This window comes from Palaemon carinicauda, chromosome 31 (assembly GCF_036898095.1).
Source record: "Palaemon carinicauda isolate YSFRI2023 chromosome 31, ASM3689809v2, whole genome shotgun sequence".
Lineage (NCBI taxonomy): Eukaryota > Metazoa > Arthropoda > Malacostraca > Decapoda > Palaemonidae > Palaemon > Palaemon carinicauda.
The window spans coordinates 79096584-79111736 of NC_090755.1; the positions used below are offsets into that span (position 1 = coordinate 79096584).

Genomic DNA, 15153 nt, shown 5'->3' on the forward strand with positions numbered 1-15153 from the left:
GTATATGCACTGAAAGAAGTCTCAAATGATCCTGGATTTCCAATATTACTGAGCTTCATTTAATAATTTTTGTACTTTTCTGTTATCAATTTAAGGTGTATTTTAACAACAACAATTACCGAATGTTTTTATATTGGTCTTGTCAGCTGATCTTGAGGTGATTATTGTATCGAGACTGTGCTCTCTTATAATTAACAGAGTACAGGGTATCATTGATATAACTTCCTAACTCATGAAGTATTATTTGGAGGATTCTAACATAGGTTTCATGTTATGAGTTGTGTTCTTTGGCGATTTTTATTATGGTAAAGTACAATGTTGATCTATAAGGTAGTTTTCACATTTTGACTTGCGCATTTTAGAATCACTCTGTATTGGGCAATTTCGGAACCTAAATTTCACATTTTAAGTACTATACTGGACAGTATTATTGGTTGATTTCTAATAAAAAATTTCAAGTTGTGACTTGCACTTTTTAACATTAAGCTGTATGTGTCGATTTCTAACTAAATTTCTCATTTTCGCTTGCTTTGGTTGGCATCGTGTACAACTGAATATAGATGCACTCATGACTGTTCTGACACTGCACTCCACATGTCTTAACTTAGATAGTTTTTCTTGAATGAATATCGGACCACTCAAAAACAGCCGTCACTACTGTTTTCGTTAAGCAAACCATCATTAAATGAGCAATACCTGTCGTGCCTTGCTGTATGTAAAGATGATGTTACTGTATTTAAAAAAAAAAATTTCTTTTTACTTTTGTATCTTAGAAATTCAAAATAATCATAACAAATCCATTTCTATTTCATGTTTCCTACATACAATAGCCAAAAGGATAACCATTGTTTCGCTACTTCCATCACCAAACACAACAGACAAACTCATGTACACATCCAATTGATAACTAATGCTACAAATAGCTTTCAGTAAACTTTGCAAACTATGGTAGTCTATAATGAATTATTTGTACAATATTTATTATAAAATGCATTGAATAAGGTAAGAAAATGTAAACGTCGTCAGCAAATTATATCGTCGGTTGATTCAAGATATCACTATCAAGGATATGCACACAAATAAGAAATATTAGGAATGTATTTTTCAAACTTATTCAAACCATCTTATAATTACTAACACAGTTCACTAGAAGCTATTAGTATCTATCGTCGGTTATCACTCCGATCTGTAAATGCATGACTTCGTTAGTTTTTTTATTTTGAATGGCGATGAAACATAAACATGCAAAAGTATTTCTCTTTTGGCGTCATATGTAAGGAAAAACGATATAGAATTGAGTTTATTTTCAATTACTAAGCATACATTAAAACAAAATTTGTAATAACACCCTTACATAGCCAAAACCTAGCCTATAGTCTTACACAGATGGTTTCATAATTTAGAAGTACTGTAATCTTCTTTTACAGATATGAGATGAAATGATTAAAGTTTGCCTTTATTTTTCACCTCATCCAATCTAAAGTGCGTTGTGTAAATTATGGGCATGAGATTAAACCCTAACAAAACTTGAAGTATGTTTATAAAGGTTGAGGACATTTGCTCCTCAACATCCAGATCTTTACATTGATAATGTCTTTAGCTATATAAAAGGGATTCCGATTCTCCGTTAAAAACTCAAAAAACCATGAATTCACGCATAAAAGGCTACCAACCGAAGCCGCTAACTAACACTGCCCAAATAGCCAAAATAAAAGTTAAAATCATGCCAAAAACATTGAATTAGATGTCCATAACACAAAAATAAGACTACAATTAGTATACGGAGCTAATAGAAAGTCTTACAAAACAAAGAGATCCCGAGGAAGCGACACCAAAAGACCGCATACACACCCGTAGGGAGCGTCAACAAAGCGGCTGAGATAAAACCCAACAAGGTTATTGAATGAACGTGTGTCGCTACCTAGAAATCCCAAGCAGACAAATATAATACTCAATTTGGGAGCATGGATCTCCAAAATGCCTGACATCTTCAAAGCACAAAATAACACAGAGCTACGAAAAACACGTCCAAACATTCACAGGTGCTAACAAGGAATGATGGGAGAAGGTTAGGTAGTGGTGGTGGTTGGGGGGGGGGGGGGTAGCTGTAGTGAACGACACCTCGTAGTAACGGGGGATTTTGAGGAGGGAGAAAATGTAACTGGAAAGGGATCTCTGGTAGTGGTATCACTCGCCCCAGTTTTAATACCGACACCCTTTAGGGGTGAGCGAGCTGGATATATTCCTAGCATTCCATGAAACTTTTTTCTCTGGTATATTAAGCAGTATTTATACCTTTGAAATGGTGCTTTAAGGGGCATTTCACGGAGTGACACAGGTTGAGCCCAGAAAACTCATTTGAGATACTAGGGATGATTCTTGATTGCATATTTACTGTTCAGAAACATATTCAGTCTGTTTGAAATTGTAGGTATGATTCTTGATTGCAAATTTACTTTTCAAAAACACATTCAGTCTATTTCTTCAATTGCATAAAAAAATGTCTAATTGAGAAAGTCATTTAAGATTTTCAACAATCAGTCTTTCCTGAAGAACTTTTTCATTCTAACATATTTAGAATATTGTTATCTTGTCTGGTCTTCAGCTGCTGGCTTTCATCTTAATTAGCTGGATAGAAACTTACAATTTATCAAATTCCTTAATCCTGATCTTGATATTAATTTCTGGCACCACCGTTCAGTTAGTTCTTTATGCCTGTTGCATAAGATTTTCCATAATTTAGATCTCCCCAGACTGTACCATCCTGTACATAGTACTAGGTAGCATTCAATTTTATGATTCATGTCTTCTCCTTTATAAGACACAATATGACATACAGTAGTATTCTAGGAGTTTTATTCGTGACAGATTATGGAATAATCTTCATAATCTGGTGGAGGAATTGGTGGAGCTGCAGAAGTTCAATCTTTTTGTAAATTCTTTCCTGTTGAGCAGGTTGGCATAAGTCTTGTTCTGTAGTTTATTTATGACATCTATTTTAATGTTTATCTTAAAAATATTTTATATTTTTCCTTTATTACAGTACTTGTATTTAGTTTATTACTAGCCAAGCTATAACTTTAATTGGAAAAGCAGAATTTTACAATCCTAAGGGCTCCAACAGGGAAAACAGTCCAGTGCAAAAGGAAATAGAGAGGTAATGGATAAACTATAAAAGAGACATAAAGAAATTATTAAGTATACTAAAATCAGTAACAATGTTATGTAGAAAAGTCATATAGAGTATAAATTATGAAATTAAACTTGTTGGCCTGCTGAACATCAGTTGTGATTTTTAAAATTTTTCATTAGTTATAGTAAATGTTGGCTGAATATTTTGAAAGGTTACTGGATATTGAAGATGATAGGGAGAGAAATATAATTGCTGTTCACGGTGTTTAGATGCCAGTGATGGGAAATGAGAATAAGAGAGAGATTACAAAAGAGGAAGTGAAAAGAGCACTAGATGAAACTAGAGGGGCACTCAATAGAGTGTAGACCTCCGCCACGGTAACCTATTTCTCATTGACGTTGATTTTCATACACTCAAATATGAACCAAGTTCAAAGTCTCTGTGACAAGGATGTCCAAACTTATGGCTGATTACGTGATATGAACGTTTTGCTTGTCTGTGACCTTGATCTTTGACCTTTCAAAATTTAATAATTTCTAGCTCTTTACATACGTTTAAAATCCCTGCAAGTTTCATTACATTATGATTAAAATTGTGGCAGTATGGTTGCTGACCTGAATTTGACCTTCTGCTTGACTTTGACTTTGGACTCGACCTTGACTTTCGACCAAAACACGTCTTCATTGACGTGGATTTTCATACACTCAAATATGAACCAAGTTTGAAGTGTCTGTGACAACGATGTCCAAACTTAATGGCTGGTTACGTGAATTGGACATTTTGCTTGACCGTGACCTTGACATTCCAAAATTTAATCATTTCCATCTTTTTACATAACAGTTAATCCCTGCAAGTTTCATTACTCTACAATTAAAATTGTGGCCAGAAAATCAAACATACAAACGGGTAAAAACATAACCTCCCTCCAACTTCGTTGGCGGAGGTAATAAGAGCAGGAAAAGCACCTGCTATGGGTGGCGTGAGGGCTGAGATGTTAAAGGCAAGGGGTATAACAGTCCTGAAATGATTGGCGAGACTGTTTGATATATGTTGTATGTTGTCAGCAGTGCCATTGGACTGGATATGTGTGTGTATTGTTCTGTTATGCAAAAGTAAGGGAGGTCTGCTGGAGTGTTGCAATTCTAGGGGTATTAGTGTGTTGTGTGATTGGAAAAATATATGTAGTGTGTTAATAGGATTAAGAATAAAATGGAGGATGGAGTCTTAAAAGTGCAGGAGGGCTTTAGAAGGGGTAGGAGATGTATGGATCGGATTTTTATAGTTAGGCAGATATGCAAGAAATATTTAGAAGAAGTTGAAGGAGGTATATTTTGCATTTATGGATCTGGAGAAAGCTTATAATAGAGTTGATAGAGAAGCGATGTGGAATGAGATAAGGTTATAATGTATTAGTGGAAGATTGTTGCAAGCAGTGAAGAGTTTATACAGTACATAGGCAGTAAAGCATGTGTTAGGATAGGGAATTAGTGAGTGGAATGTGTGATGTCGCCATGGTTGTTTAGTTTGCTTGTTGTTGGAGCTATAAGAGAGGTGAATGTTCGAGTGCTTGTTCGAGGATTGAAACTAATAGATGAGAGTTATCAAGAATGGGAGGTGAATCAGTTGTTTGCAGTTGATACTGTATTGGTTGCAGACTCGGAGGAGAAGCTGTATCGATTAAGGACAGTGTTTGGAAGGATGTGTGAGACAAGGAAGTTAAGAGTTATGTCTGTAAGAGTAGGGTTATAAGGTGCACAAGAAGGGACGGTGGTGCTAGATTGAATGTCATGTTTAATGGAGAGTTACTTGAGGAAGTAGATCAGTTTAAGTACTTGGGTTTTGTTGTTGTTGCAAATGGTGGAGTGGAAGCAGATATACGTTAGAGAGTGAATGAAGGATGTAAATTATTGGAGGCACTGAAAAGAATGGTAAAGAATAAAGGGTTAGGGATGACTGTAAAGAGAATTCTGTATGTAAGTGATTTTATCAATCGTGATGTATGGACCAAAGTTGTTGGGAATTAAAGTGACGGAGAGACAGAAATTAAATGTGTTCAAGATGAAGTGTCTAAGCTCTGGTGTATATCAATTGGATAGGATTAGGAATGAAGTAGTAAGAGTGAGAATGGGTGTGAGGAATTAATAGCAGCCAGATTGGATATGAGTGTGGTTAGTTGGTTTGACGATGTAGAGAAGATGGAAAATAGTTGTGTGCTTAAGGTGATGAATGCAAGAGTTGATGGGAGGTGTGCAAGAGGAAGGCCAAGGTTTGGTGGTGAGATGGAGTGAAGAAAGTTGTAGGTGACAGGAAGATAGATGTGAGAGAGGCAAAATCGTGTGTTAGGAATAGAAATGAGGAGGGAGTGATGGTTGCTGAGGTATCAGCAGTAGGGGAGTCAGCATTTGAAGCTTCATTTGTGTGTGTTCTTTTTGGATGTTGGCCACCTCCTAAAATTCAGGGAAGGGCCACGTTATGAGTACATAGATAGATTAGGTTTAAGAATCTTATTTAGTTTAAATGACCTTTCTGTTCAAGAGTCCAGTTGTAAAGTTAAAGCAGGGAGAAAGTTTGTACTGAAGAGCCTCTTTGTCAGTAATTTAGATTCAATTGTTTGAGGTTTACTCTGCATTCTGCTACAATGAATCTTCTGCCATAGCTACCATCCAAGCTGTTTTCTAGCTTGACACAGGATATACTTCACAAGTTAATGTGTTTTGACCCATGTGTTTTCAGAAAAGTACAGGAGACTTGTGCTGTCTAGTGGGAGGGTAGTGACTTGCTTGACACACCAGTCAGCACTCCAGTGGGCTTACTAGATTTTGAAGAGGAGGTATGCTTGGTTTCCTGACTCTACAAACAGGTCGGTTCCAGTGATAGCTCTAACGCCCCATTTTCATCGGTGCTGGGTGCCATGTCTCTCATTCCGAGGAGTTTCGTTCAGGCAATGGTAAATAGAAGGACTGCTTGTCAGAACTCCCTGATCCATCACATAGTCTCTTTTAAGGATCTCCTGGCTTTTTGAAGACGTCTACAGCTAACCTTCTTGTGCAACTATTCCTGCGGAATCAAGGATAAGGAGGCTGCTACCTTCTTTAGTTCCCGATCAGGACTACCTACGACTTCTTCCTCTGAAGTGATTCTATGCATACATAACTCACTCTTTCGAGCCCCCCCCCCCCCATCCTAGTTAGGTCAAGAAGTTGGGGAGAAGGAAGGTAGAGGGGGAAGTTGATGTCGGTATTTCCTCTATTTTACTGCCAAGGAGGGGAATGCCTGTCTTGTCTTTGAGTGAGCTGATAGAGAACAGGGCTTAGTTCTCAGTAGTGATTGTCTCCCAAGATGGGTGCTTGTTGTGTTCTGAACCCTTGCCCCCTTCTCCTTCATCTCGCAGAATGGTAGCGTTATTGAACTAAGCTCAACAATGCTGGCTGTGTCTCTTATCCACCTTCCTCATCAGAGTAGCTCGGTCCACACTTGAGCCTTCACCAGAAATTCTTTTAGCGATTTCAAGGATTGCTGGTCAGACTTAGGGGGTCCCCCAATTCATCTTGTTCCAGTGAGACAGGAGGCATAGGCAGATCTTACTTGTGGCTGCATGAGGAAACCTCACAAGGAGAGTCCCACACAACTCTTAATTTCTAGACATTCAATTGTCCTCAGTGCATTGAAAGAGTGATGGGCTTGCACCTGATCTGTGTGGTCACCTAAGGTGTGTGGCAGTGAATTTTTGCACATCAATCTCCTGGAAATGCAAGCAGAATTCTAACTATAAGCATTGTAAGAGCGATTGAGGAGGCATTCTGTCACGTAATAACAATACATTAGTAGCCCAACAACCGCAAGCAAGGGGGCACGATCTCATTCAATCCCTCCTTTTGCTGTTATAAGTTGACAATGCAGATGCACATTTTGGTGGTGCATGTACCAACATCATAGAACTGTCAGCCAGATACATTTTTGGAAAGAAATGTACTAGCTGACAGATTCAGTTACCAGTGGCAAGTTTAAGCTGGGAGGGGTCCTTATAGCCTTGTGTAGCAAGGAGGTTTCTTGCCATATGGAAATCATCAGAAACCATCCTTCTTGTTGTACGACCAACAGTTCGAGACTCGACCAACATTCATGGGCTCTCTTAGAAGTCTACTTTTGCCAGCTGATCAACCAATGGTCGCTTGCGGAATGATTCCTAATATGTCAGCACTTCTAGAAAACTACCCTATAGACTACCAGGGAAGGTAACCTATCTTCTGTCTAGGGGTTCTCCAGTTATAGCTTTTGGAAGGATCTGATATATATTCCAGAGTGTCAGCGTCTTTTCCTTAGCACTTGCAGAACTAAGAAAGAGGTGTCACAACAGTCTCCCCCTAACATCCTGAGACATTTCAGAGCATTAGCTTTGACCTTTGAGGAAGTGGAGGTATCAGCCCAATGTAGATCTCACAAAGTTGGGGGTTATTCCCACTTAGACTCCAAAGAATCTGCAGCTTCTTTAAAGGACAGGCTTCATCTTGTCTGTGGTAATCATCCTGTGCCATGTATTGTATTTATTTTCAATATTAAACTTAGCCGGTGATTATATAAGCTGCAGCTCTGCTGCCCGACAGAAAAACTCTACGGTCAAAATACGCCAGCGATCGCTATGCAGGAGGGGGTGTACATCATCAGCGCCATCTGTCGAGCAGGTACTTAGTACTCCATGTAAACAAAGAACCAATTTTCTCTCTGTCGTGCCACCGGCAAGACCTACTAAATTCGCTGTTGCTTACTGGATTGGTTTTCACAGATTTTGTTGAAGTACACATTTCTAGTTATTAGCTTTCGCTTTGCAGAGGTTATCTTCAATACATCCTTGCATTCTTTTATTGATTTTTGGATTATTTGTTGACGACTTGGATAGATTTTGAATTCCCCTTTGACTAATTCAAGATGGCTGACCCTTCTCAAGTCCCTAAATACAGAAAGTGTAGTGCTAGGGACTGTTCAAGGCGTCTTCCGAAGGGCTCTATCGATCCGCACACCGTTTGTTCCAATTGTCGGGATAAAACCTGTCAATTGGAAGATCGATGTGAGGAATGCGTTGGGCTTTCGGAATTCGATTTTCTCGAATTCCTGAAATATTCACGTCGGCTAGAGAGAGATAGAGTCAGGAGAAGTTCATCTCGCTCCGTTGATATTTCCTCTCCTCATGCCCCACAACCTATTCCTTCCCCTGTAGTGGTTGCTCCTGATCCCCCTTCTAGCACTCAACAACCTTCGATGGCAGATATGATGCGTGCCATCCAGGCTCTGGGTGAGAGAGTCGAGTCATTGGCGAGTGACCGTAACCAACTCATGGCAGACGTCAAGGAGTTGAAGGGTAAGAGTGCAGTGGGTAGTGACAAAGTGAGTGGTAGTGTTGTGGAAAGTGTTAGTGTTGCGCTTGAGGGTGCGTCTGTTCGTGCCTGTCGTCCTCCCAGTCCGGGACCTCTTGCAAGCTCCCAAGCCCAGGGGAGAAGCAATGTCGTACGACCAAAGGGTTCGACAGGCTTTAATCAGCGGACAGACGTTCCCTCCGTGGTTTCGGACGTATCTTACCAAGATCGCCCCACCCACAAGAAGACGAGAGAGCCCATTTATTCTTCGTCTGCGGAAGATGTTTCTCGGAAGAAACAATGGACCAAGGTCTCACGGCCTCTTAAATGCAAGTCGGTCCCTTCCGCGCAAGTCCAACGGCCCAGCTGTAGCCACTGGGTCAGTTCGGACTCGCTGCAGTCTTCCGATGACTGCACAACCCCTAAGAGAGGCAAAGCGGTACCGCAACAGGCAGTAACACCGTCTGTTGCCGCACCTGCTACTGTAGACCCTAAGTGGTCTTTGCTGCAGACCATGCAGACGCAGTTAACGTCATTAATGCAGGACTTTCGTGCGGAGAAGGTTGACGCTGCACCACCCGTTAGCCTACAACCAACCACGGTTGTGCGTCCAGTGGACGCTGAGGCTACCTTCTCCCGCACTCCAGCTGTGAGAGTCCCGCCACCCATGCGCAGTGTACCCTGCCAGCCGCATGTTGACGTTCAGCGACGCACGGAACCCTCCGTTGACGTTCGCGAGTTACAACAACAACCTAAGTTGTTTTGTTTTGACGCGGTGCGTCAACCTCCGCAACCCAGTGTGGTTACCGCTACTCGCCCACAGCAGACTAGACAGTCAGGAGTAGACGCTTGGCGCCCCCGCGCTGCTATGGTTGTTGCCAGCTCACAGACTGGCCAACAGTTCCATGACGTTGCGTCCAGTGCAGTCACGCATGCACCCGTGCTGCCGGACTCAGCTGACCAGCCAATTCCTACTCCTTTGCCGCTTCCTCCTCAGTATTCAGACGATGGACTCTCTGATGATGACGACGCTGCACACTTTGACGACCCGCATACGGACATCGACGAACCCAAGACCACGCCTCCCTCCTTGGACTTTAGGAAAGTTCTTGCACTGTTCAAGGAGATGTATCCTGATCAGTTTGTTTCTGCAGCCCCACGCTCTCCTCCATCTCAGTTCGCTTTAGGCACGCAGTCATCCACGCCTGCCTTTACGAAGCTCGTCCTCGCCTGCTCGTCTAAGAGAGCTTTAAGAGTGTTGGGAGATTGGATGCAGTCCAAAAAGCACCTTGGGAAGACAGCATTCTTGTTTCCCCCTGCAAAACTCGCTTCCAGATCGAGCGTCTGGTATGCCACGGGAGAATTTCTCGGCTTGGGAGTTCCTGCCTCTGCCCAGGGCGACTTCTCAAGTCTAGTAGACTCTCCCCGCAGGCTAGCCATGAGACGCTCCAAGATTTGTTGGACTCCTTCAGACTTAGACCATCTGATGAAAGGAGGGTTCAGAGCCTTCGAGGTTTTTAACTTTTTGGATTGGTGTTTGGGAGCGTTGAGCAGGAAGACCTCCCCTTCTGACAAGGAAACTTCCATGCTCATTATGTCCTGCATGGACAAGGCCATACGGGACGGTTCCAGTGAGCTTGCGGCTTCGTTCGTTTCCGGGGTCCTCAAGAAACGGGAAAACCTTTGCTCCTTCTTGTCAGCTGGAGTAACACAATGTCAGAGATCGGAACTTATGTTTGCTCCTCTCTCAAAGTCCCTTTTCCCAGAGGAGTTGATCAAGGAGATTGCTGCCTCCTTGATTCAAAAAGACACGCATGACCTGGTTGCGTCATCTGCCCGCAAAGCCACACCTTTGCCTACCGTGTCTAGACCCAGGATGGACACTCCAGCGTCCAGATTTATTCCGCCCTTTCGTGGCAGAGCCTCCAGCAGAGGAGGTGCTCGTGCCGAAGGGAGACGTGGGATTAAGAAGAAAGGTACCAAGTCCTTTAAAGGCAGAGTCTGACTGCCACCTTCTTCAGACAGCAGTGGGAGCCAGATTCAAGAACTACTGGCAGTCCTGGGAGAACAGGGGCGCAGATGCACAATCTGTGAAGTTGCTCAGAGAAGGGTACAAGATCCCGTGTATGCGCAAGCCCCCTCTAGCAACGTCTCCCATCGACCTCTCTCCCAGGTACAGAGAGGAGGACAAGAGACTAGCTTTGAAGCAAGAGGTGTCTCTCTTACTAGAAAAGGGAGCGGTAGTCAAAGTCCGGGACCATCAATCCCTGGGCTTCTACAACCGTCTCTTCTTAGTGGTAAAGAAGACAGGAGGGTAGAGACCGGTGCTAGACGTCAGTGCTCTGAATGTCTGTCACAAAGCAGACGTTCGCCATGGAGACGACAAAGTCTGTTCTAGCAGCGGTCAGGAAGGAAGACTGGATGGTCTCTTTAGACCTAAAGGACGCTTACTTTCACGTCCCCATCCACCCAGATTCCCAACCTTTTCTAAGGTTCGTTTACGGGAAGGTTGTCTACCAATTTCAAGCCCTGTGCTTTGGCCTAAGCACGGCGCCTCTTGTCTTTACAAAACTGATGAGGAATATTGCCAAATTCCTGCATTTAGCGGACATCAGAGCCTCCCTCTATTTGGACGACTGGCTTCTAAGAGCTTCTTCCAGTCGTCGCTGTCTGGAGAATCTAAAGTGGACTCTAGATCTGACCAAGGAATTGGGTCTCCTGGTCAATATGGAAAAGTCCCAACTGGTCCCATCCCAAACTATAGTGTACTTAGGGATGGAGATTCACAGTCAAGCTTTTCGGGCTTTTCCGTCGGCCCCCAGAACAAGTCAAGCCCAAGGATGCATCCAGAACATGCTAAAGAAGGACCGATGTTCAGTCAGACAGTGGATGAGTCTGATAGGGACGCTTTCATCCCTGGACCAGTTCATTGCGTTAGGGAGACTGCACCTCCGTCCCCTTCAATTTCACCTAGCTGTTCACTGGAGAAAGGACAAGATGCTAGAAGCAGTCTCGATCCCCATTTCCGAGAAGATGAAGTCATCACTGACTTGGTGGAAGGACAACATCTACCTCAGAGAGGGTCTGCCCCTGGCTGTTCAGACCCCCAACCACGTTCTCTTCTCGGACGCATCGGACACGGGCTGGGGTGCGACATTAGACGGTCGGGAATGCTCGGGAACTTGGAACTCGAATCAAAGAGCGTTACATATCAACTGCAAGGAGCTACTGGCAGTTCATCTGGCCTTGAAAAGCTTCAAGTCTCTCCTTCTAGGCAAGGTGGTGGAGGTGAACTCAGACAACACCACGGCCTTGGCGTACATCTCCAAGCAAGGAGGGACCCATTCTATGACGTTGTACGAGATCGCAAGGGACCTCCTCACCTGGTCAAGAGATCTAAACCTGTCTCTAGTAACGAGGTTCATTCAAGGCAACATGAATGTCATGGCGGACTGCCTCAGTCGGAAGGGTCAAATCATCCCAACAGAATGGACCCTACACAAGAATGTGTGCAAGAGACTATGGGCCACATGGGGCCAACCTACCATAGATCTCTTTGCAACCTCGATGACCAAGAGGCTCCCAAATTATTGCTCGCCAATCCCGGACCCAGCAGCAGTTCATATAGATGCTTTTCTACTGGATTGGTCCCATCTAGACCTTTATGCATTCCCCCCGTTCAAGATTGTCAACAAGGTACTGCAGAAGTTTGCCTCTCACGAAGGGACAAGGTTGATGTTAGTTGCTCCCCTCTGGCCCGCGAGAGAATGGTTCACCGAGGTACTTCAATGGCTGGTGGACGTTCCCAGAACACTTCCTCTAAGAGTGGACCTTCTACGTCAGCCACACATAAAGAAGGTACACCCAAGCCTCCACGCTCTTCGTCTGACTGCCTTCAGACTATCGAAAGACTCTCGAGAGCTAGAGGCTTTTCGAAGGAGGCAGCCAGGGCGATTGCTAGAGCAAGGAGGACATCCACTCTTAGAGTCTACCAGTCGAAGTGGGAAGTCTTCCGAAGCTGGTGCAAGTCGGTATCAGTATCCTCAACCAGTACCTCTGTAACCCAAATAGCTGACTTCCTATTATACCTGAGGAAGGAAAGATCTCTTTCAGCTCCCACGATCAAAGGTTACAGAAGCATGTTGGCAGCAGTCTTCCGTCACAGAGGCTTAGATCTTTCTAATAACAAAGATCTACAGGACCTCCTTAAGTCTTTTGAGACCTCGAAGGAGCGTCGTTTGGCCACACCAGGTTGGAATTTAGACGTGGTACTAAGATTCCTTATGTCAGAAAGGTTCGAGCCACTACAATCAGCCTCCTTTAAAGATCTCACTTTAAAGACTCTTTTCCTCGTCTGCTTAGCAACAGCTAAAAGAGTCAGTGAGATACACGCCTTCAGCAGGAACATCGGATTTTCATCTGAAACGGCTACATGTTCTTTACAGCTTGGTTTTCTAGCCAAAAACGAACTACCTTCTCGTCCTTGGCCGAAATCGTTCGATATTCCAAGCCTTTCTAATTTGGTTGGAAATGAACTAGAAAGAGTCTTATGCCCTGTTAGAGCTCTTAAGTTCTATTTAAGACGAACTAAACCTTTACAAGGACAGTCAGAAGCTTTATGGTGTGCTATTAAGAAACCTTCTTTACCTATGTCAAAGAATGCAGTTTCCTATTATATCAGACTGTTGATACGAGAAGCTCATTCCCATCTGAATGAGGAAGACCATGCTTTGCTGAAGGTAAGGACACATGAAGTTAGAGCTGTCGCAACTTCAGTGGCCTTTAAACAAAATAGATCTCTGCAGAGTATAATGGACGCAACCTATTGGAGAAGCAAGTCAGTGTTCGCGTCTTTTTATCTTAAAGATGTCCAGTCTCTTTACGAGAACTGCTACACCCTGGGACCATTCGTAGCAGCGAGTGCAGTAGTGGGTGAGGGCTCAACCACTACATTCCCCTAATTCCATAACCTTTTTAATCTTTCTCTTGAAATGTTTTTATTGTTGTTTTTTGGGTTGTCCGGAAGGCTAAGAAGCCTTTTGCATCCTGGTTGATTTGGCGGGTGGTCAAATTCTTTTCTTGAGAAGCGCCTAGATTAGAGGTTTTGATGAGGTCCTTTAGTATGGGTTGCAACCCTTGATACTTCAGCTCCTAGGAGTCGCTCAGCATCCTAAGAGGATCGCGAGGCTCAGTAAGGAAGACGTACTTAAAAAGGCAGAGTAATTGTTCAAGTCGACTTCCTTACCAGGTACTTATTTATTTTATGTTTGTTATTTTGAATAACTGCTAAAATGAAATACAAAATACTTAGCTCATAATAATGTAAACATGTAATGCTGGTCTCTACCCACCCCCCTGGGTGTGAATCAGCTTATATAATCACCGGCTAAGTTTAATATTGAAAAATGTTATTTTTATTAATAAAATAAATTTTTTAATATACTTACCCAGTGATTATATATTAAAGGACCCTCCCTTCCTCCCCAATAGAGACCCAGTGGACCGAGGAGAAAATTGGTTCTTTGTTTACATGGAGTACTAAGTACCTGCTCGACAGATGGCGCTGTTGATGTACACCCCCTCCTGCATAGCGATCGCTGGCGTATTTTGACCGTAGAGTTTTTCTGTCGGGCAGCAGAGCTGCAGCTTATATAATCACCGGGTAAGTATATTCAAAAATTTATTTTATTAATAAAAATAACATATTTCAGCCTGTGTCTCTGTTTTGGCAGAGAGAGTTTCCATCTTTGACAAAGTATCAGGTACCAAGCAAGTACTGGTCAGATCCTATCAGCATACTCCTCTATGATGGGCTGATGGGAGATTGTTGGAGTCTTCTTGTTCTCTTCCATATGGAACCAAGGAAGAAAACTATTTAAGTTCTAAGAGGACATCCTACCCACCAATAATTGACTCTCTCAATTTTAAAGGACAAAAGGTTTGTACATGCCTAGGAACAAATAAATTTTAAAAGTAATTTGTATTTTTCCTAGCTATACAAAATTTAGTCCTTCAAAATTAACCTTCCCATCTCAAACCCCCCATAGTCCTGAGCTGAAACTCGCAAGTGAAGAGTTTGATATGCTGGTGAGCCGGGCTACATACCCTTGATCATCACATGTTAACTAAAATATCTCATTAACAATTTCAACTACTGTTCCCACTCTGCTAAAGACATTCCCTATTTTAAAGTACTCAAGTTTGTATAGTTAGAAAAATAACTACTTTTATAATTTTTTTCTGCAATTGTAGAAGAAACAGGTTAGATGTGTTTCTTTAAAGGAAATTTGCAATGAAGAATTACACATAGAATGTTAAATGTGTTTTATACTGTTAAGGAGACATTATCAATGAAAATAATGGGATGATAAAGAGCCACTATCCTTGACCTGCTTATTTGTAATCATACTCTTGAGGTTTGTAAGACAAGTGTTCAGCTATATCCTTCATGATATGAACCATATCCCTATAGATGGATTCAGCAAACATGGGGGGATGAAATTAATACAAAAAGAGTAACTTCACCTGCATATGCAATATGCATATATCATACATATGTAATATGAAAAGTCATGGGTCAAGTATACTACCCTGAGCAACACCATATATTACCTAAGAAAAACCCTACTTATCCTCATCTGTTTAAATTTGTTAACAATGGGCTCATGA

The 15153-nt window shown here is 42.4% G+C and overlaps 1 protein-coding gene across 1 annotated transcript in view; it reads left to right on the top strand.

Annotated features, from left to right (window-relative positions):
• The window catches only part of LOC137624557 (uncharacterized), a 45864-nt gene that overhangs the window by 23672 nt on the left and 7039 nt on the right, over window positions 1-15153 (top strand).